The sequence below is a fragment of the Narcine bancroftii genome, chromosome 2 (genome assembly GCF_036971445.1).
Source record: "Narcine bancroftii isolate sNarBan1 chromosome 2, sNarBan1.hap1, whole genome shotgun sequence".
Lineage (NCBI taxonomy): Eukaryota > Metazoa > Chordata > Chondrichthyes > Torpediniformes > Narcinidae > Narcine > Narcine bancroftii.
Genome location: NC_091470.1, coordinates 152,557,901 through 152,580,757, shown reverse-complemented (window position 1 = coordinate 152,580,757; position 22,857 = coordinate 152,557,901). Strand labels below are relative to the sequence as shown.

Here is a 22,857-nt window from a genome sequence, read left to right as displayed (position 1 = left end):
ACAAGATAAGGGCAAAGTTTGCCAGGATGTTGGCAATGGGTTTGAGATGGTTCTCTTATCAGACAGCAATGTTTACCATGAATCAGAAGTGGAAGTGTTTCAACAGCTAAAGGAGGAATGTGGTTGGATAGTGTTTTGCCAGAGGCATGCTTTGGGGTTGCTTCTCAGAAGAGGTGGACTTTGTTTCTGAATTTTCCCTCAAAGAACTCATAAAAATTAAACTGTTTTGCCCACTCAACAGATTCACTCCATCAAATATCAAGAAGATCAACATCATCCAGGACAAAACAGCAGCTCAATGGGCACTCCTTTCACCGCTCGAAACATTCACTCCTTCCATCTGGGGTTCTTAAGCCAGTTGACTGCTTTCAAAAGTATATCATGTGCATGAGGCCATGGTGAACTCCAGGCCATCCTCTCTTGAAAATATATTCTCATTCCTAATCATTGAGATTCTGTGTGAGAGAGATAAAATTACAAACAGGCAAAAGGAGATGGAGGGATAGTAAACTAAATGAGGAAGGTTGCAAGAAAGAGTCATTGGTGTGTGGAAATGCACAAGATTAGTGTGTTTGTGAGGCAGAGTATTTCCTTTTGTCTTCTGGTTGTGTATCTTTGTGTGTGCAGTGAGAAAGGTACACAAAAGAGTCTGGAAAAACAACCAACTGAAAAACCTCACAAAGATAAGCATATACAGAGCCGTTGTCATACCCACACTCCTGTTCGGCTCCGAATCATGGGTCCTCTACCGGCATCACCTACGGCTCCTAGAACGCTTCCACCAGCGTTGTCTCCGCTCCATCCTCAACATCCATTGGAGCGCTTTCATCCCTAACGTCGAAGTACTCGAGATGGCAGGGGTCGACAGCATCGAGTCCACGCTGCTGAAGATCCAGCTGCGCTGGATGGGTCACGTCTCCAGAATGGAGGACCATCGCCTTCCCAAGATCGTGTTATATGGCGAGCTCTCCACTGGCCACCGTGACAGAGGTGCACCAAAGAAAAGGTACAAGGACTGCCTAAAGAAATCTCTTGGTGCCTGCCACATTGACCACCGCCAGTGGGCTGATATCGCCTCAAACCGTGCATCTTGGCGCCTCACAGTTCGGCGGGCAGCAACCTCCTTTGAAGAAGACCGCAGAGCCCACCTCACTGACAAAAGGCAAAGGAGGAAAAACCCAACACCCAACCCCAACCAACCAATTTTCCCCTGCAGCCGCTGCAACCGTGTCTGCCTGTCCCGCATTGGACTGGTCAGCCACAAACGAGCCTGCAGCTGACGTGGACTTTTACCCCCTCCATAAATCTTCGTCCGTGAAGCCAAGCCAAAGAAAAAGAGAAAGGTGAAGTATTTTGTATTACTTTCTGTGAACATATCATTGTGCTCTGCAACATCATTGTCAAGAGCTGAAAGGACAGCAGATGCAAAATGAGTTCGTATTGCTGAGAGGCCCAGGAATTTGTTTAGCCTAATAAATTTGAAATCCTTCAATACAGGTGCATTCCATTTCCAACCTCGTGCATTCTCTAATTTCATTGCTCCATCTTGCTGGCTATTCCTTCAATAGTTTAAACTTCCTGAAATTCCCTCACAGGATTTTTGTATGTTTTCATCTCTATATTCTTCTTCTTGAAAATGTACCTGTTTAACCAACTTTTTGCTCATCCTTTTTTCCTTCTGATTCAGTGACTAACTTTGTATGAAAAATGTATTGTAAAGAGCTTTATATATTTCACTACATTGAACGTGTTTAATTTAATTTTTAAAATTTAATTTAGACATACAACACAGTAACAGGCCCTTTCAGTTCATGAGCCAATGCCACCCAATTACATCCTGGTATGTTTTTGAATGGTGGGAGGAAACCGGAGAACCTGGAGGAAACCCATACAGATACTATGAGGCGTGAAGTTCCTGGCAGACAGCGCAGGGTTTGAATCCAAGTCCTATTACTTGATGCAGTAATTGTGTCATGCTAACCATTGTGTTAATGTTCCGAACAGCACTTATCATTTTATGAACTAAATTTAAGAAATTAACAAGGAAAGTTCTGAAACTCAAAGATTCAATATGAATCTATATTTTGGGAACAAGAGTGCTGGTACTTTATGTATTATTTCTCTCTGTTGAATAATAATTGTGAATTTTAATGTTGAAGCAGAGACAAGCGAGAGAGATAAGTGTAATGTATTGAAATCTATTAATATTTTAACTAAAGAACTAACTGTCAGGAGACGAGATGAAGGGATTTTTCAGAATAGCTTGTTATATTGATAGAAGGCAAACATTATTTGGGGCTCAAGCCTGAAATGTTAGTAATATATCTATCTTCTATGAATGCTGCAAGACCGGCTGAGTTCTTGCAGCGTTTGAGTGTGATTTTAGAAACATGGGGATTGCTAGTGAGAGAGAACATTTATTGGCCCTCTTCAACATCCTGGTGGTTGCATTGTGGCATAACAATGGAGCTTTTTAATAATCACAGCAGTCAATCTGCATCATAATATGTGGATATTAGTCTTTTGTTGCTTGTCCCAAATGGGCCTAACATGTTAGCCATAGTACTTTTCTTTCAAAATCAATTTCAGTGGAACATTGTTGTTTATCCCAACCTACCAACTTATTGGGGATGCCTTTCAGAACTAAAATTCCAAATGTTCCTGTCTTCCCAACAATGCTCATCACATTTCTGTGAAACTTTTTGCTTCTTAGATTTCAAAGTGTTATTCTCTGATAGAAATATGTCCATTTTGCATTTGATTAAAGGTGGCTCTGGAGACTTGGTCACTCAGTACATTTGAGACAGAAATCAATAACTTTTTGGACATTAAGGGAAGCAAGGGATTATAGGCTGAAACGAGAGAAGTGGCACAGAAATTAAAGATCAGCCATGATCTCAATAAATGGTACGAGCAGAATGGCCAAAACCACCTCCTATTTCTTATGATCTTATTCTGTTTTAGAATTGAAAAACAGTGTTCTGTCAACCATTGATCTCTTTTCCAATATGGAATTGGTCTTTTAATCCATTCCCGCCATCCCTTCAATCATTCTGCATGGTCTCTTCTGTATCTTTTAAATAGATGTACTAACCTTTGATGAATAAAACAGTATTCCAAGAGTAGTCACACCATTGCTTTCATCAAAAACATGATTATTTCTCTATTTTGTTCAATATTGATCATTTTCCCCATCTGAGTTAATGATTTGTTTACTTGGTGGTATGGAATTTTGTTGTGACAACTTTAATGCCACCCTCAGCTCTTTCAATTTCCACACACATTATGTTGTTTCATTCAGGTAATGTCTGTTGATTATTGTACTGTCTGGGATAAATGTTCAGCAGAGATGTTAAATCTAAGCTTTTTATATCTGTTAGGTGAATGATGCCCTGGCACTGTTTGAAGACTGGGGAGATGTCAAAGATCTCAGTTCCTTGGACAGCATATCATTAAAAATGGTTCAAACTTTACCTGTTGTATTTACCAGTTGAATGTCTCCTTATGTAATCAATTCAAATAAAATATGTGCAATCAAACCCGAGACTTGATTAAATGTAAATCAAAATCTTTAAAGCTGAGGTATTATGGGAGAGTTCAGTTTGATTTAATAAATGCAGATTTTGTTGCTAGTTTCTCCACTATGTTTTGAAAGTCCCAACCAAGGTCGGCACAGTTAGTGTAGCTGCTTGAGCAATGCTGTTAAGCACCAACGATTGGGATCATGGGTTTGAATCCTGCACTGCCTGAAGGGAGTTTGTCCATTCTCTTTGTGTCTGTGTGGGGTTCCTCCAGGTGCTCCCGTTTCCTCCCACCATGAGGGTATAGGTCAATTGGGTGTGAGTGGGCAGCACGGGCTTATGGGCTGAAAGGGCCTGTAACCATGCTGTATGTCTAAATTAAATACAGTATTGGTATCAGTAACCAATTCTTGCTTGGTGTTCTCATTGGGGACTGATTAGTCCTAGCTTTGACATTTAATTCAATCATAGACGACTGAGGCAAAATTTAACTTTGCTATCACTTGATCTTCAAAGTCCAAATAGCATGACATCATATACAGCCCTGAGATTCTTTTTCCTGTGGTCCAGGCAGAATTTCTACTTCTCAGTGAATAAAGAAAGAAAAGGAAACAAGCTGTGCAATACAGAAAAATATAAGTATTCAGTAATAAATAATATTGCAAAGTAAAAGCCCTTAAATGAGTCTGATGGAGTCTGTTCGGGAGTTTGATGGTGGAGGGGTAGTGTTAAGACCCCTTAACGACTCTAAAACCAGCAGCAACAGATATTCACCATGACAATCGATACTTAAACAAATTGGTTTTATTTTCTTAATACAGAATAATGAGATCAATATTTAACTTATCACTATTAACCATTGTGATAGTACAGATCTATCACCAATGTATATAGTGTATATAGTTACAGTATCTAGACTGTGCTTACAGCGATTGGCTGAGAGCTAAGCCACGCCTACTGTCTGAGCCTAAAAGGGTTGTGTCGGATCATTCCGGACTGGTCGGCCACCTGTGAAGAGCTCCTGTCTTTTGCTAATAAAATCCTTGGTTTGGATCAACAAGTCTTTGATTCTTTCGACGAGCTCTACAATTTTATTAGCAAAAAGAAAAAAATATTTTTTTGAAAGGGATGGAGCGTCTGACTCGGCCAGAAAAACTGGATATCGACCCACAGTCAGCTACAGCCTTCAAAGCCTTTAAGTTCTGGCTGCTGAACTTTGAAAACTTCCTGAGATTCATTCAGGTAGAGACACCTCCTAATTCTAAGTGCACGTGTGTGAGAGGGAGGTGGTTCTTTTTCACTGTCCAGTCTTTTACTGTTCACTTCTCCAAGTTAACTGGTATCAGGCAGTATTCAGTACTGAGCACAGAATTAAACAATCATTACATTCAACAGGCTCTGGTTCCTTAACTTAAATTGTTACCAGACAGGAAGGTCCTTGGTGAGTGCAGAGAGATGTTCTTTGTCTGTTGGACACGCAAACTGATTTCCTGCAATCAGCAACCAAAGTGTCTTTCTGAGAAACGTGCCTTCTTCCAGGTTACTGCCAAGAGTTCTTTTTTTCCCCTATTATTTCAGGAGAAATACAATAACTAGCCACTACAGAGATTTTGAATAGGCTGAACTCGGAACTCAAAATCCTTCTTGAAATGGGGTCTTTAGCAGGCTTTTCATTCTGCCAACCTTTCACTGACTTCTGCCTCTCACTCTGCAGCCTTGCACTGACTGTTGGAGCTTTTATCTTCCTCTCTCTCTCTCTCTCTCTCTCTCTCTCTCTCTCTCTCTTTGTTTCAGTTTCTGTAAAAATGATCTAAACTACCTAATCTTATTCTCCCTTTTAAACATACATTTTATTAACTTGTCCATTACAGTAGTAATTGCTCCTGAACCTGGTGTTGCGAGTCTTGAACAGAGTGTCTACTGGGTGGTGTGGATCCTTGATGATTGCTGCTGCCCTCTGATGGTACTAATCCATGGAGATTTTCTCAATGGTGTAAAGAGTTTTGCCTGGGCTGTGCCCGCTACCTTTTGGAAGGCTTTGCTCTCTGGGGTATCAGTGTCCCCATAACAGACAGTGATGCAGCTGGTCAGCACACTTTCCACTACACATCTGAAGAAGTTTGCCATATTTTCTGATCTCATTCCAAATGTCTGAAAACTCCTGAGGAAGTAGAGATGCTGATGAGCTTTCTTCACAAGAGTATGGGTGTAGAGCTCGTCGAAAGAACCAAAGACTTGTTGATCCAAACCAAGGCTTTTATTAGCAAAAGACAGGAGCTCTTCACAGGTCCGACCAGTCCGGAATGATCCGACCTGGCTAGGGACACAACCCTTTAAGGCCCAGACAGTAGGCGTGGCTAAGCTCAGCCAATCGCTGTAAGCACAGTCATTACATACTCTAGATACTGTAACTATATACATTGGTGATAGGTCTGTACTATCACAATGGGTATGTTGGGTCTTGGAAATGTCCTCTGTGATCGTGACTCCCAGGTATTTAAATTTGCTAAATCCTGTCCTCCTCTGATTCCGCAATGATCATTGGATCGTCTAGCTCTGGTTTTCCCTTCCTAAAGTCCTTGGTTTTGGTGACATAAAGTGAAAGGCAGTTGTTAATACACCATTCATCCAAATTTTTACTCAAGCTGACTTGTTGTGGTACCATCAGCAAATTTGTAGATGGTGGTGTTGTCATACCAAGCCACATAGTCAAAGGTAGAAAGCAAGTAGAGCAGGGGGTCTAAGTACACAGCTCTGCAGTCTCTCGCGCTGATGGGGATTGTGGAGGAGGTGTTCAAGCCAACCCGCATTGATTGGCATCTGGAGGTCAGGAAATTCAGGATCCAATTACACAGTGGGCTATTGAGCCTCAGCTCTTGGAGTTTGCTGATTAATTTTGAGGGGATAATGGTTTAGAATTCTGAACAGTGATCAATAAAGAGCATCCTGATGTATGCACTTTTGCTGTCCAGTTGTTCACAAACTCATCCTTTCCAATGGTACTTTCATTTCATTTTCCTGGTCTGAGTATGTCTTTTGTTATAAAGGAAAAGGACTGTGATTTCACCTGATGTGACTAATTTTTGCATCGTGGCCCAGTGGTCCTTTCACAAAGGATAGAACACTCTATGTTCCAGTAAGTACTTACCTAATTTTGCAACTAAAAGTTGTCTTCTGAAACACTATTTGCAAAGATATTTGAAGCCATCATGGTCAGCAGGCATTATTATTTCACGTGGCCAATTTCCTAATACTTGTGTTGAGAGGACTCTTGTAGCTTGGAGAGCAGGAAATTTCTGCCAGCAAATGGTTGGCTTCTTATGCAGCATGCCATCAAAGCAGACAGATAATGGCCTCCTTCTACTTTCCTCATTGCTACCTCCAGTCCCCAATTTCTTGTGCTAATATGTTGCCTTGTGCAGGAATGGGACTTGATCTTTGTAGGCAAGAACTACCACAACCAAATATTCCTCTAACCCACTGGATCTCATTCTTTTTCTTTCATACCATTTAGGTATTCCCTATGTCATAGATGCTCTGTGCTTAAGGTGGTATGTGGGTGGAAAGAAAAAGTTTGAAAACCACTGTTTTAATTGTCCCTAATTGACTCATTATGTGCATTGGCCCAAAGAAATGGACCAATGATAATTTTTCTCAAGCAAAATATTTCAGTAACAATTGGGTCCAGAGCAGTGATTCTCAACCATCCCTTCCAATTCACATGCCACCTTAAGCAATAGGGATTACTTAAAGTGGTTTGTGAGTGGAAAGAAAACGGTTGAGAACCACTGATCTAACCCCATATCTCATGTTTAATTGACACAAAGCAGATAATGAGAATGCTCATGAAAGCTCTTTTGTATCATGAAAATATCATTGTTTGCAAAATCCCTCCAGAAGAATTTCCTCATGCTGGATTGTCAAATCCCAATCTTTTTTTCCAGTCTCCTTGAAGTTCAGCCCAGGCTGATCCATCTCCCTCCTTTACTGGATCTTATAATTACCAACTCAGTATTACTCTATTATTTCCTGACTCTCTGTAAACTTCAACTACATTCTCTCCTCATTTCCCTTAAACTTTAATAATAAAATTCACCTGTATCGGCTCATCTAGTGAATTCTAGCACCGTGCAATGATTTATTGTAGACGGTTTAACCTTCTGGAACCCTCCTCTCTGCAGCCACTGCTTCTGGGCCCCTCCTACCACCTCCTTTGGGGAATCAGTGGACGGTCATGCTTGTTAGCGCAAATGGTTTCCTTCATGCAGGTGATTTGAAACCAGGACTTAATTTTTGTAGATTGAGAGAGTGGTCCTCAATTTGGTCCCAAGACTGATGAGTTTGCTGATATTAGGCAGCACTGTTAGCCTTGCGGTTAGCGCAATGCCATTATAAGCTTCAGCATCCCGGGTTCAAATCCTGAATGTCTGCTTAGTTTTCCTCCAGATTCTCCCGGTTTACTCCACCTTCAAAACATACAGGAGTTGTTGGTTAATTGGGTGTATTTGGGCGGCACATGCACATGGGCCCGTTACTGTGCTGCATGTCTAAATTTAATTGAATTTAAATTTTAAAAATTGCACAGACTAATTAAGAAACATTGCCCGAATGCAAGGGGCAAAGGAATCGAGGCTAGTAGAAAACCATTATAACTGGAATATCAGGTTTTCCCCAGTTTTAAACACCCTCCCCCAGCATTTGGTATATTCAATAAAACCTTTCCAACAATCTGTGTCAGGGTTCGGGTTCGCCTCACATTGGTGCATAAATGAGCAAATGTATGTGGTGTTCCTGTTCAGTTTAAAGGTTAATTCCCAGGGATGTGTCACTTGGAGCAGATTAATGCATGGAACTATACATCCATGTAATAAAATAAGCATTTCATGTCAGTGATATTTTTTACAGCTTGGTCTTCATGTAGCCAGTTTAGAGCAGTTCACTAATAATATTTGACCATGTCAGCATTTAATTAGTTTCCTAGTGGGTTCCTGTTCATGATGGAATTATCATGGGTTAAAATATATCACGTTCAGTCTTTTTAAACAGCTTTAAATTATATGTCAGGATGAAGGTTTTCTGTTCCTCATGAGAATAGTGGAAACCTGTTTTAATTCATGCCAAAAATCTTGGTTTTAACATTGTAAAACTGAATAACTGCACAAAAATAATGACAGGAGTAAGAGAGCAAAAATTAAGCTATCTCAAAATACTTTGGGAAATCCTGAGAAAACTACCATACGATCTGTATTTTAAGTTATGTTGGTGTAGATCCAAGACCCGTAGAAATAATTCCAGGTAAGACAGGAATTAAAAATGTTGCCTAGTGACTTTGAGAAACCTCTGATTGCTTCCCATTATATTCAAGAGTAATTGAAGGCATAGTCCTTGTTTAATGGAGGGGTTTTTAATGACAGTGAGGAGGAACAGGGGAGGTCTTGGGCTCCAAGTCCATTGATCACTCAGGTAGCTATACAAGTTGATAGGGTGTTTCAGAAAGCATATGATGTGCTGACCTTCAATGGTCAGAGGATTGAATTCAAGAGCCGTAAGGTAATGCTGCAAATCTGTAAACTCTGGTGAGACTGCACTTGGAGTATTCTGTTTAATTCTGACTGCCTCGTTACAGAAAGGACATATAAACTTTAGAGAGGATGCAGAGATTTGCCAGGATGTTGCCTGGATTGGCTGACGGTGCTAGGTCTTTTCTCTTTAGAGTGACAAAAGATGAGAGGTGACTTAACAGAGCTATACAAGATTGAGGAGCACAGTTTGGGTGGACAGCCAGTCCCATTTTCCCAGGTTGACAATAGCAAATACCAAAGAGCATATGTTTAAGGTGAGTGGAGTAAAATTTAGGGGAGATGAGATTTTTTTTTACACACAGAGTGGTGCGTATCTGGAATGCTGGGGGTGGAGTTGGAGGCTGGTACAATGGGTACTTTTAAATCAGCACATAGATGTCCATTTATTCTCATTATTTCCAGGCAGCAAATCCTGTTGAACAACAGATTAATTTTTATTGTCCTTATTTATAAGTCCTTGCCTTTTGAAGGCCATTACAGTCATTAATGAAACTTCAGTAGTTGTGTTGATTAAAAAGAATTGATTATTTCCATTTAGGAAAATCCAAGAGCAATTGTCAAATTTAAGAGGTTCAGAGAGCTTTGATTGGCATTAGTGGAAGAGTAAGTATTATGATAGCCTGCTATATTAAAATATTTAATTTGTGGAAACGAAGTTGATGTCCAAATTATTTTTTAGACATGCATCTCAAGTGACAGACTTTTCCTTCACATTTCCCAGGCAGATATGAAAAATCAAAAGGTGCAACAATCAACTAATCTGATTGGAAAGGGAGGCACAAACCATGCAGTTGTGAATAAAATTCATAATTATTTTGGAATTAAGATCATTTAGTAAGACACAAAACTATTTGAAATGCAGCATCAAGAAGAACAAGGAGACATTGAAAAAAATTACAGAACTAATTTTGTTTCTTTTACTTCAATGGAATTGTGTATGGGTATATATTTTTTGGGGCACTATGGAATCTTCATGTTTCTGGAATTCTGGAGAAAATTCATGCAGCAAGACATTGGGGCAAGAATTTTATTTTTATTGTTAGCCCCTATCTTCAAACAATATTGTGAAGTTGGCTGTGTTGTGAACATTCCCAGCTCCTCTTAAATTACAAGTTCATTTTATTACATCAGAGTTTGGACTAAGAAACAAAATAATTCTCACTGAATACAAGAATAAAGACATTTGTATTATTTGTGATACTTTTAGATTTGATATGTGAAAGATGAAGCTATGAGTACAAGTATTTTGTAAAATGTTCTTTTGAGGTATATCAAATACAATCCAGGCACCAATGCATCCATATCGATACAAGATGGCAGATGTTGGTATCCATAGCAAAAAAATAAAATGCAAGTGGAACTCGGTAGGTCAGGCAGCATCCATGGCGGAAAGTGGACAGTGCATGTTTCGAGTCAGCTGTCCACTTTCCACCATGGATGCTGTGTGTCTCGTTGAGTTCCTCCAGCATTTTGGGTTTTTTTTATATCAATGTAACATTATTCTATTGGAGTTACCAATAACATGTTAACCAATTGTTCACTTAACAATTTTACTAGTTTGTGACAACAGAAAATTCCTGAGCAATGGCTGACTAACAGTCAAATCCAAATGTAATATTTTAGGACTTGCTGAAAGTCAGATGTCAGTGTATCTGGTTGTCTGCTGGGTTTATCTTTGAGCTCAGTGATGGACAGTGACTGGCTCAGGAAAAGTTTGGATGCAATTTGCATCCAAATTCTCAGCTACACAGCAGGGAAGGCTAGGATACCAATACTTTATTTTATGTTATCTTTTTAATTTTATATTGGTTTTAATGTGATTTTAATTCTTTATTTTTTATTTTTATACTTTAATTAAATCTGTTTTTAATTAAGAATGTCTGTCAGAGGTATTTAAAAACATTTAAGAAGCCTTTTATAGGCTGCCTTAGTCACAAGCTCTACATTCCTTCTTTTTCACTCACTCGACATCCCTCCTTTCTGTCTGTCTGATTTCTTTTAAAACACTGTTTAAACCCAACCTGTAGGATTTAGCTTGCTATTTGTATAATAGTAATGTAGGATCATTGCTGTTAACAGTAAGATATAATCCATAAAGATGCATAATGGTCAGCAGGTGATGACTTGCAGGAAAGATTTGCGGTTCACTGGATCCCTAGATAGTAGTAAGGCCTTGAGCAATACAATGGCATCACGTGGACATGGCAGCCCACAAAGTAATGAATGGACTTCGACAGATAGCAATTCAACATCAAAGTTGTCAAAATGTTGAATGTCTCTGACATTTAGAACCAATCAGTATAAAATTGAAGCAATAATAGCACCTGAATATTCTTGAAAACTGAAACTAAAAATAATTTAAAACTTTTTTTAAAATACTTTCAGACAATTAAAATTGTTAAGGCAGATAAAATTCAGAAAAGCATTAAGGACCTATTGACACTTCTCATTCAAAGCATTTATCTGTTTAAAAAAATTATTTTTCGCACTATGAACCATATTGACCAAAATACACATAAACCTTTCCCTCTTGAATAATTCTTCAGTGTCATTTTCTCCCCTTTTTCCTCCCTCCCTCCCTTCCCTCCCTCCTTCCCATCCCCCTCCCCACCCACTCAATGTTCAATATATATGATACATTAAACAATGTCATCACACAATGAAAATAAACAAGAAAATTGTCTAATCTACTTTTACATACTGGGTTAGTTCATTTCGTCTTCTTCTCATTCTGTCATTTTAGGTGGTGGAGGTTCGCGGTAGGTCTTCTCTGTTGTGTTCCATGTAAGGTTCCTAAATTGTTCGAATACTGTGATGTTATTTTTTCCAATGGAATACATTTATTCATTTCTATGTACCATTGCTGTATTCTCAGGCTATCTTCTGATTTCCAGGTTGACATTATACATTTTTTTGCTACAGCTAAGGCTATCATAATTAATCTTTTTTGTGCTCCATCCAAATCGAGGCCAAGTTCTTTGATTCTTATATTACTTAGAAGAAAGACCTCTGGATTTTTTGGTATGTTGCTTTTTGTGATTTTATTTAATACCCGATTTAAATCTTCCCAAAACTTTTCCACTTTCTCACATACCCAAATTGGATGTACTGTTGTTCCTGTTTCCTTCTTACAGTGAAAACATCTATCTGATACTGTTGGGTCCCATTTATTTAACTTTTGGGGCATGGTGTATAGCCTGTGTAACCAATTATATTGTATCACAAAGCATTTATCTGTTTAAAAGTTTTAATAATTTTGGAATCATTTTTAATGTTGACACGTTGTATAGATCTTTTGGTCTAAGACATTCCCCTCCACCCCCCCCCCCCCCCCCCCCGCTTCTTGCCTAACATTCCATGTCGTACTAATGGCAATGACTGAGTAATATTCTCAAGTCAAAGGCAGCTCTGTAAGAAACACATCTTTATCCAATTTAAAACATTTTATTCAATATTTTTATATTTGATTCCTTGAAGAATGTTCATTCGGAAAACTTGTACAATGGAAAAACAAGAGAACAAGAGCTTCAATTGCTAGAACCTGGAGCAAAAAAAAAACCCTGTTGATAGAACTTTGCAGATTGAGCGGCACCTGGGGATAGGCAGGTGTTGGTGTGGAGATAATGGTGAGGTGGACATCCTTGGTTGGTGTCCTTGCATGAGTGCAGAGTGTGGAGAAGGTAGATAGCCAGTCTGAAGAGAAGAGGAGCAGGTTTGAGACAGCAGTCAGTGGGAGACTGATGGATCAGGTATATGATGAGAGGGAAGAAGTTGGGAGGCAGATGGTTGATCAGTACAAGCAGAAATTGGAGGACTGGGGTGAATCAGAAGGAGAGAGAGCAAAGAGAATTCAGGAAGTAAGGATTACTTGAAATTGAAAATTTCAGTGCTCACACCATTTGGTTTCAGACCAACCAGATGGAATATGATGTGGTGGTCTTCTCGTTTGCATTGTGTCTCACCCTGGCAGTGGAGAGAGTTGAAGACAAACAGATTGGTGAGGGAATGGGAAAGGGAGTTGTAATTGCATGCAACTGTGAACTTGAGATTGGAGCTTAGATGCTCTGTCAACAGCGAGACTATGCTTGGGTGTGCTGATGTAAAAGGACACCATGTCAGGAGCACCAGATGCGATATATGGGCTTGGAAGAGATGTTTCCCTGGAATGTGATGAGAAGGGGATTGTCAGAGCGAATGTTTCAGGGGAAAGTTCAGGGCCAGTGAGCCTTGGAGCGAGTAGTTCTTGTGGAAGACGAATTGCTTTCCAGCAGCTGTATCCACCTTCAACCTTCTGTTATACCATTGTATCTCTTTGTGCTGTTATTCTTCCCTCTCCACTCTATCCTAATGCAGAGTCTTGATCTGAAACATCAGTGATTATTCCTTCCCCCTGCCCCCTTTAGATGATGATCAACCCACTGAGTTCCTATTTCATATTTTACATCTTTGTTAGGCACATAATTGGTAAGGTAGTTCAAGTCCATGCAAATTTGCACTTTGGCATTTGTCAGATTTTAGTTAGAGACCTAACTATTGTGATACCTTTTAAAATATTCATGAAGAATAATTTTGCTGCCGTGCTCAAAGACACGGTGTTAATGATATACAGACCATTTACTTCCTGACATTAATCTGCAGACAGCTAAAGGAATTCTGGTGTCATGGTGAAGATAGTGGCGTCTAATTCCAGAGTAACTTAAAAATGTATTAATATAAAGATTCCTCCTCCATCATGCTTTCCATTCTTCACTCTTATCCCCTATGGCTTGCATGCCGTGCTGTGATTCCATGTTTATAATATTAAATAATGTGTTGATAAATGAAGCAAGAACCAGCTTTTGACATTGAGTGATATCGCAGGACCATTTAACCAGACTGAAGCTGATCTCTCCTCAACCCTCAGTTGATCAGCTGATGCGCTGGAGCAAGCAGCATCGATAACCTCTGCCGTTCTTGCCTTTCAGCAAGAGAAGTGGATTATAGATGGTGAATATTCCCACTTTAATTCAGGGAGGCAGGCAAAAGGGAGTTGTGCAGGAACAACAAACATCAAGCAAAGCTTAGAGACTGCAGAATCTTTTTTCCTTCTATAATTGGTAAAAGACATTCTATTGAAGGCAGTGCGTCAAGCAGGTCTCCTGTGACAGATTTTAATTTTTCTTGTCCTTCATGGTGATTGGAAGAGCAGCCCTCCAATTTTGTGTTGGTAATTGAATTCTATTATGCTCCAGCATTGTACAGTGACTGGCTATGATTAGAGTCAACCACCTTCGTCGTTGCAGCTTAAATAGGCAACGAGTTCTGAGCTGCCTCTAGAGGAATGGTGCTGTTGGGATTAACTTGTTTATATGTTTGACCACTCTAATGGGCTTCATTTTATTTTACTCAAAACTATGCAAAAGCCAAAAAATATCCCATGATGATGGCCTTATTAAATATTCAAATGTATCCAGACATTATTTGTTTATAAAGGTACTTTCTTCATGAATGAGTATTTGATGATATTCTGCAGTTTTATTCAGGTAAAATTGTATCCCCTTTTTTTCCTTTCTTTGAGTGGCTTCTTGTTCAATAGCATTTTTGTTATCTCATTCAGATGACATGATTTTCAAGCTATTGCTTCTTCTTGGCAATTTGCACGGATCTCCTGTGGTGTGTGGGCACAGGCCAGTCTCAGACAACTCCAAGGCTGTTCTACTGTGAGGGAAAGGGTTAGTGCCTTCAGCATAGACAGAAGGAGAGCATTCCCTGAAAATGAGAAAGTTTGTTATGATTCTATGTGACAGTCGGTCTTAACTTTTTTTTTTGCTATGTGTCCCTCAGAACTCTTCTCCAATTTTATAGGCCCTTCTGAAACAGTCAAATTAAGTTGATTTCTTCTTCTGTACTTCTCCCGTATTTACTACATTAAGAATATTTTATGTTTCAGTTCGTGGACCCCTTAAATGTGCTGTGGACCCCAGAGGAAAATTGGCAGATCATTCTAAGTCAGTTGCTGCAGCATATTAGCCCCAGTATTTATCTATCTGATCCAGTTAAGCATCTGTTCATTGATGGCCCACAGGTTGTGCAAAATGTGGAACATGAATATGTTTATCAAGGAAAGGTGATGAAACTCTTGCTGGAGGTGGTCATTTCATGGAACTTTTGTGGTATATCTATTGTTTGCCTGAATGTTGTCCTCCAAAGTAGTCTGCAGCTTAATAGTATGACTAGAATTTTCTAATTTCACGTAATGAGTTCCTTCTTTCTCTGTACCCTTTCTGCTTTTCCCCTTTTTTGTCCCCAATACCACCCACCCATTTTTGTTTCCCCTCTTTCTTTTGTTCCATTTCCTTCCACCCCCATTTTCCCACTGGATTCTTCCAGTCTCTCTTCCCTATCCCACTCTATTCCTTCAATTCCATTCCATCTCTATTCCAGCATTGCCAGCCTTTGTCTTTTAATCACCCTCTGCACTCTGTATGACTAATTTTCCCTTGTATTTCTTGCCTCTCTCCCTGTCGCATTTGTCAATCTTCTGCCTTTGACAGTCATGCTGTCCGTGGTCCACTGATCCCATGTGGCTCCTTGTCCTGCATATCTTACCTGACCTCTTTACACTGGCTTCTTTACTTTGTGTTCCCAGACTTGATGAAGGATTCTGGCCTGAAATGTTGACCATTTTTTTTCTCCAGCTGATAGAGCTCGACCTGCTGAAATTCCTCCAGCAGGTTGCATTTGGTTAAGATTCCAGCATTTGCCATCTCCAATCTATCCGAATTATATTGTGGATGGAGTCTTGCAACTTCTCCCCATGCTTTTTGCATTTAAGCTGTTGCTCAATGGTGAACATCAGCGGGAGTCCGTGCAAGATTTAGGAAGTAATCATGATCTTCATTCGAGGTATGATGTAGGCATCACGAGCAAAGGTAATACTCTGCCATATTATTGCAATATAACTTGGAAACATTGAGGAGGCAGGAGAAAATTAAGGGAATGTCGCCAAGGCTGGAGAATTAGTTATCAGGAGAAATTGGCTGAGCAGAGTGTTGATTTATTTAGAACATTGAAAATTTGTCAAGCTGGATAAAATAATGAGAATAAGATATAATGTCCTATTTCCCTTTGCAGAAGGCAATTAACAAGGATCTGAATGTAAAGTTATTGCTGAAAACATTTGGATGGAGTATAGATTTTATTTTTCACTCCAGGATTTGTAGGGAGTTGGCAGTCACTACCTGAAAATACGATGGAGGCAGAAATCATCACATTTTTAAGGTGACTAGATCAACACTTGTTTTGCTATGCACCAGAAAGTTACAGGCTGAAACTTGAGAAGTGGAATAACCCTAATTAGCTCTTTTTTTCAATGGCTAGACAAGATGAACTTCAATGGTTGCCTCATGAGTTGCAAGTTTTAGTGATTCTTTGCTTGATTGATCCATTAATGTCCTTGAGATGACTGCTTTAACAATTGCAGTCTATTTGATGAAGGTTCCCTGATGATGCTGCTTGGATAGAATTCCAACATCCTTTGTATTCACATGGAATATGTGCCTCAGGCAACATAAGCATTGATTACACATACATAAATCATGGAAAGGTTACAGGATCGGAAGAGCCATTAGACTTGTTAAGTGTATGCCGGTCCTGTGTAAGAGTAATCCAGCTATTCCCACTTTTCCATCCTATCTCCCTTGGCCTGATTTTATTTCTTGTACTTGTCCAGCTTCCTTTTTTAAATTTATTTTTTCAAAAATTATACGTAGTGACATTTTAAATATACAATATTTTGAACTTTTTCTCACAAACTCAACAAACAAAAACAAAACAGTCCCTCCCTCCCTCCCCCCTTCCATACATACAGATCAGTTCACCGTCAGACTTAACATATATTTTAATTATATAGAGTACATTTGGGGAAACTATATTTCTGTGTATATAATAGTTACTTTTATAACCTTTTTATGACTGGATGTGGTCCAGTATGGTTGCCAGACCTTAGTGTCATAATTATTCTTTAAATTATCTGTGATTTTTTTTTCCCCATAGGTATTCAGCTGTTCATTTCTGCAGTTCATTGTGCTATAAGTAGAGGGAGTCGAACTTCCAAGTGATCATGATACATTTTTATTTGGTCAATTTGTTGCTTATTTCCATGAAATTACCTAATAGAAATAACTCTGGGTTGCCCGTGAAGGCCACTCCTGTTATCCTGGTTAATTTTTCTGCGATTTCTTGCCAAAATAGCCTCACTTTCATGCACGACCACATGGCATGTAGAAAGGTTCCTCTATCAGTCCCACATCTGAAACACATCTCTGAAATTTCGGCTTTTGATCTGTGTAACTTTTATGGGGTAAGATATAATTGGAGTAAAAAATTATATTGAACCAATCCATTATCTTGTATTTATAATTGATGTCATGTTGCCCTTATACCAATCTAATCAGGTTCTTTCTGAAATCACCACACCCAAGTCCAACTCCCATCTTTCCCTTGAAAGTGGAACCCTGGTTTTGCACTTTCGCTCTGGAAATCATAATACATTTTTGTGATAAATTTAGATGTATTCCCCATCCAAACCATTTATTCAGTTTCATTAATTTCATGTGGGGTCAGTTGGCCCCCATCTTTCTCTTAAGAATGAAACTCCATTTATAGATAAAGTCCTTTGCTTCCTCCTCCTCCATTGAGTACATTCCCATTTGAACCCATACCTGGGGGTTGTCTTCAGTGAAGAATGCTGTGATAAATCTAGACTATGCAGCTAGGTAATATTTTTTGAAATCTGGAAGTCTAAGTCCTCCCAGCCTGTAGACCAATGTCAGTTTTTCCAATGCAATTCTTGATAACTTATTATTCTATAGGAACTATCTAATATGGTTGTTTAATAGCTTAAAAAAATAGGTAATTGAATAGGCAATGATTGAAAAGGTATTGCAGTCTTGGCATCACTTTCATTTTGACACAGTTAACCCTTCCCACCAAAGTAAGCCTCTCCATTTCTGTAGATCTCTTTCTATCTTCCCAAGAAGATAAACATAATTTAGTTCGTACAGATTTTGCAAGTTATTGTCATTTGCTATTCCAAGATATTTTATTCCATCCATCTTCCATTTAAATTTACTTCCTTTTTGGTATCTTTCATATTAAAAATTTGTTAATGGCATTATCTCTCTCTCATCCATATTTATTTTGTATATTCTGATATTTTTCCATATTTTTATAGTGTTACTTGTAATTTTTCCAAAGATTTAGCTGGTTCTTATAGGTACATTAGGACATCATCAGCGAATAGACTGATTTTGTGTTTTTTTTGCCCGACTTTGAAGCCCTTTATATCTAGATCCCCTCTTATTATTTCTGCCAGCAGTTCAATCGCTAATATAAAAAGTGTCGGGGACAGGGGACATTCCTGTAAACTCGATCTACTCAAGGGGAACACTGCCGACATCTGATTATTTGTTATTATTTTAGCTTGTGGTTTATGCTTTAGAGTTTTTATCCAATTTATAAATGCTCTGCTTATACCAAAGTTTTCAAGTGTTTTAAATAAAAAGGGCCATTCCAAATGGTCGAATGTAATTCTTAGATTTTGTTCAGGTTTAGCTGTGTGTATACTATTACATAATCTTTGTAGACTTTTTGAGGAATGCCTTCCTTTACCAGTCCTGCTTGGTCTGTATGTATCAGTTTTGGCAAGTATTAGCCAATGCTTTTGCTAGTATCTTATAATCAGCATTTAACAGGGATGTTGGTCTGTATGATGAAGCTTTTGGTGGGTCCCTATTCTTTTTTTGGTATCACTGTAATAATCACAGTTGAGGTTGACTTTGGGAAGATCTGTGTTTCCACAGCTTGGTCCAGGACATCCATTACAAGAGGCATTCATAATTCTTTGAATTGTCTCAGGTGGAAATCCATCCTCTCCTGTAGAGTGCCCAGGCCCTTTTCGATTTCTTCCCTCATGAAGGGAGTATATAATTATATCCTTTCTCTCTCTTACAGCCTTGAAAGTCCAACATTCAGCAAAAATTCTTTCATTTTGTTCTTATCTCCTAGAAATTTGGATTTGTATAGTTTTGTGTTATATTGTCTAAAAATGTCACAAATTTCCTTTTGCTTATATACTTGAGCATCTTTCTGTTTTTATAGCATTTATCATTCTTGATGACTCCTCTGTTTTAATCTGCCAAGTTAAAATTTTGTGCACCCGTTCACCCAACTCAGAGTATTGTTGTTTAGTTTTTAATATAGCTTTTTCTATTCTACATGTTTGTATTGTATTATATCTTAGCTTTTTATTCTCCATTAATCTGTATTCTTCTTGTAGTCCTGTTCTTTGATTTAAAAAAAAATATTCTTCATTATCCTTCTCCAAACTGTTTACCTGCCATATGTTCCCTTTTAAGATTCTTCGTATAGAATATAATTTGTCCCCTTAAATATGCTTTAAGCATGTCTCATATCAGAAAATTATTATTAGTAGATGGCAGATTTTTTTCACAAAATGTTTCTATCTGTCTCTTTATAAATTCTCAGGTCTATTTTAAACAATGTAGTATTGACATGCCATCTGTGTACATACTCTTGCATTTCCATTGTTGCTATAGTTAATATTAATGGAGAAGCATCTGATGGAAGCCTCACTAGATATTCTGTTTTTATCACTCTACGTTTTAACTTAAAAATAAGTCAGTCCTTGTATGTGAGTCGTGCACCCTTGAGTAAAAAGAGTAGTCTCTCTGTGTGGGATTTAATTGCCTCCATACATAAATAAGATTTAGATCCTTCATCTATGAAATTGTGGTTTTTACTCCTTTCACCCTTGTTATTGTTCTTGGTGATTTATCCAGTATTGGGTCCAAGCAGAAATTAAAGTCTCCTCCACTTAATATATTTTATCTTTTCTCTGCTGTTTTTAAGAAGATATCCTTCATGAAGGCTTCATCATCATAATTTGGTGCATAAATATTCATAAATGTCCATTCTTCTCAATAAATTTTATAGTGTGGCATTGGTGTATTTTTATTAATTATAATAACCACCCCTCTTCTGTTTGAACCAAAGGAAGATGAAATCATTTGTCCCACCCATCCTCTTTTTAATTTATCATGTTCCAATTTGGTAAGATGGGTTTCCTGCAAAAAAATTATATCCACTTTTAATTTCTTTATGTATGCCAAGACCCTCTTCCTCTTCACCGACCAGTTTATCCCTTTGATATTAAGACTAATAAACTTTAGTGTTTTATCCTTGCTATTATTCACACAAATATTGTATAAAAATAATTTCTTCCCAAATTTCTAAATATTGTTGTAACATTTCCCTATTAAAAGACATTTGCAATATACATTTCCACTTTAAGAAATACACACACATCCCTAGCTCTGATGGTGACGTTGACAATAGTACCCAGAAGTCCGCGAAAAAAGCCTGTGGGTTCTTCCAAAGAAGAAGATGGTGCCATCTTTTAAAAATCGCTCCTCTCCTGGTGCCATCTCCCCTCTGCTTCCCCCAACCCACCGTCGGAGTTCCCATCTTGCTGCTTTCTTTACCACCTTTGTCTTTTCAGAGCTTTTCATATAAACCAATTTTTTTTCTTTTAAGTGAAAACAAGACTCTATTAGTATAAATAAAAAGATATGTCTTTCATATCGACCCTTTGTGAAAAGGTCTTTTCAGCCCTTTCAGCTGACAACTTGAATCTTTTCATAATATTCCTAAAATTCTTCCACTTCTTTATTCTTGAAAATTCATCGATTACCTTCTGAGACCTCCACCCTCACCATTGCTGGATAAATCATTGAATATTTAAGGTTTTTAGATCACGTTTGTCAAATTCATTTCTTTGTTTGACCAAGGAAAAGCTGAAGTCCTGGGAAAACATTACTTTTGCATTGTCCACCACTAATTGAAGTGCCAGTTGATGAAGTAGACAAAGACGATGTGTTCAAACAATAATGATGGCTTTTATTAGCAGGAACTCATGGTACAATAATGAAAGACCATAGGTGTATACACAGTTATACCCAAGGGGAGTGTTCTTAACAGTAGAGATAATGCACGGCCAATGTTAGTACAGCAAGGCTCGCCAGAGGGGAGACAGGCAGCTTGGCAGACATTCACCACACTAATGGCCCATTATTTTTTGAATATTCATATGCTGCTCCCAAGATTGCATCTCTCTCCCGGTAACAAAAGTCTTACTAGGATTGGTTGTGGTTGCTGTTCACCAATTCTTCTGGGTCCGAGGATCCAGTGAGCCCTTTCAAATGATAGCTTTGCGTTTAACTTAAAAGTGATCCCAGCAATCAAACGCCAATCGGTCTTTAAAGTGGCGTTTGAATGCAAAATCAGCTCAATGCCGGCGTCAGATGACACCATCTCATGCTGGGGATTGATGGTCTTGACCCCTAGTACAATCCCTGGCCGGCATTGCAATCAGGCAAGTGTGAAAGTGGTAATTGCATTGTGGGATTGAAATGTTTTTGCCTGAGTTCAGGAAGAAAAGATTAAAATGAAGGTATAAACTTTGCCATGGGAAAGTCACAGTGTGGGAGAGGAAATAAATAGCAATAGTGGACAATTTTTAAACAGCGTGGGAAAATTGGTAATGTGTGGGGAAAAAAGCAATGGCAAACCTGACTTCCCAGAATGCCATGTTGCAGAGAAACCCCTCTATGAATGCTCCATGTGTGCAACCGGGCAAACAGCCCTTTCTCTGCTATGTGGAATTCTGGGAGGGCAGGTTCGCCATCGCTTTTTCCCATGGTATTTATAAATTATATGCAATAGCACTACCAAGTTTCCCATGCTATTTAAATTGTATGCGATAGCGCTACAAACTTTGCCATGCTATTCAAATTGTTTGCCAACTTTCCCACATGATATAAATTTTTCGCTCTAGTGCTACCAACTTTCCCACCCTGTTTAAAAATTTCCGCTATTACTATTGTTCGCACTTTCCCACGGTCCATTATAAAGGTTTATATAGATCGACACAACAACAACAGGAGCTGAAGGGGTAATACTGTGTTGTTCATGAAGCTTAATTATGTTATAATTATGTATGATTAATTTTGTTCAAATATACGATCGTAATACATTGATCAGGATTTAGGGCAGATTCACCATCACTTGCTGCGTCATGACGTCACCAACAGAAGGTAAAGCAGTCCTAACCCCAGAGATGGCTCCTTGCAAGTGTGAAAGCATTCTGTGTCACAGTTAGGAGTGGTCAAGTATGTAAAGCCAAACCCCCATTCCTATCTCGGGACAATGAACAGCCAGTTAGTGGGATGCACATGTGAAAGGGGCTTTATTTTGTCCCTGCATTTGTGGAATTCATGTTTCAAAGAAATTCACCGCATCTTTTTCCTCTATTCCTTCACTCAGTCCAAAGATTCTTACATTGTTAAGTCTACTAATATTTTTTAACATGGCCGATTTTGTCCATCAGTCCTTTCTTTTCTGTGTCCCATATTTTTGGTATTTCTTCCAGTGCCTTCAGCCTGTCTTTTGTTTTGTCCAGCTCAGCTTCTGAATGAGATATTCGTTTAGTTAATCTTCCACAACTTCATTAATTTCCATTAACTTCTCTGATATATCTCTCATCGCTGATTCCATACATAAAACGACTGCATAAAGTTTCCATAATGTTCAGGATGGAGGCTGTATCTTGGGCTGTCTCCCTAGCTCTGCTGGCTTCAGCTGGTCTCAAGGCCTCTCCTGAGTCACTCCTCATTAGGCTTCCACTTGGTGTTCTT

General features: G+C 38.7%; 1 protein-coding gene and 2 long non-coding RNA genes across 8 annotated transcripts in view; all 3 read left to right on the top strand.

The window, feature by feature from the left end:
• camta1a (calmodulin binding transcription activator 1a) overlaps positions 1-22,857 on the top strand; it is a 1,025,873-nt gene that overhangs the window by 224,162 nt on the left and 778,854 nt on the right. The window lies entirely within an intron of this gene.
• On the top strand, positions 2,540-3,539 carry LOC138754383 (uncharacterized). The gene is made up of 2 exons (XR_011351730.1): positions 2,540-2,907; positions 3,381-3,539. It is a non-coding gene; the product is annotated as an uncharacterized lncRNA (long non-coding RNA).
• Positions 5,948-10,285, top strand: LOC138752487 (uncharacterized). 2 transcript variants are annotated; one of them, XR_011350685.1, is made up of 4 exons: positions 5,951-6,014; positions 6,569-6,657; positions 9,642-9,706; positions 9,825-10,285. It is a non-coding gene; the product is annotated as an uncharacterized lncRNA (long non-coding RNA). The 2 variants fall into 2 exon arrangements; XR_011350686.1 differs by lacking the exon at positions 6,569-6,657 and having other exon boundaries at positions 5,948-6,014.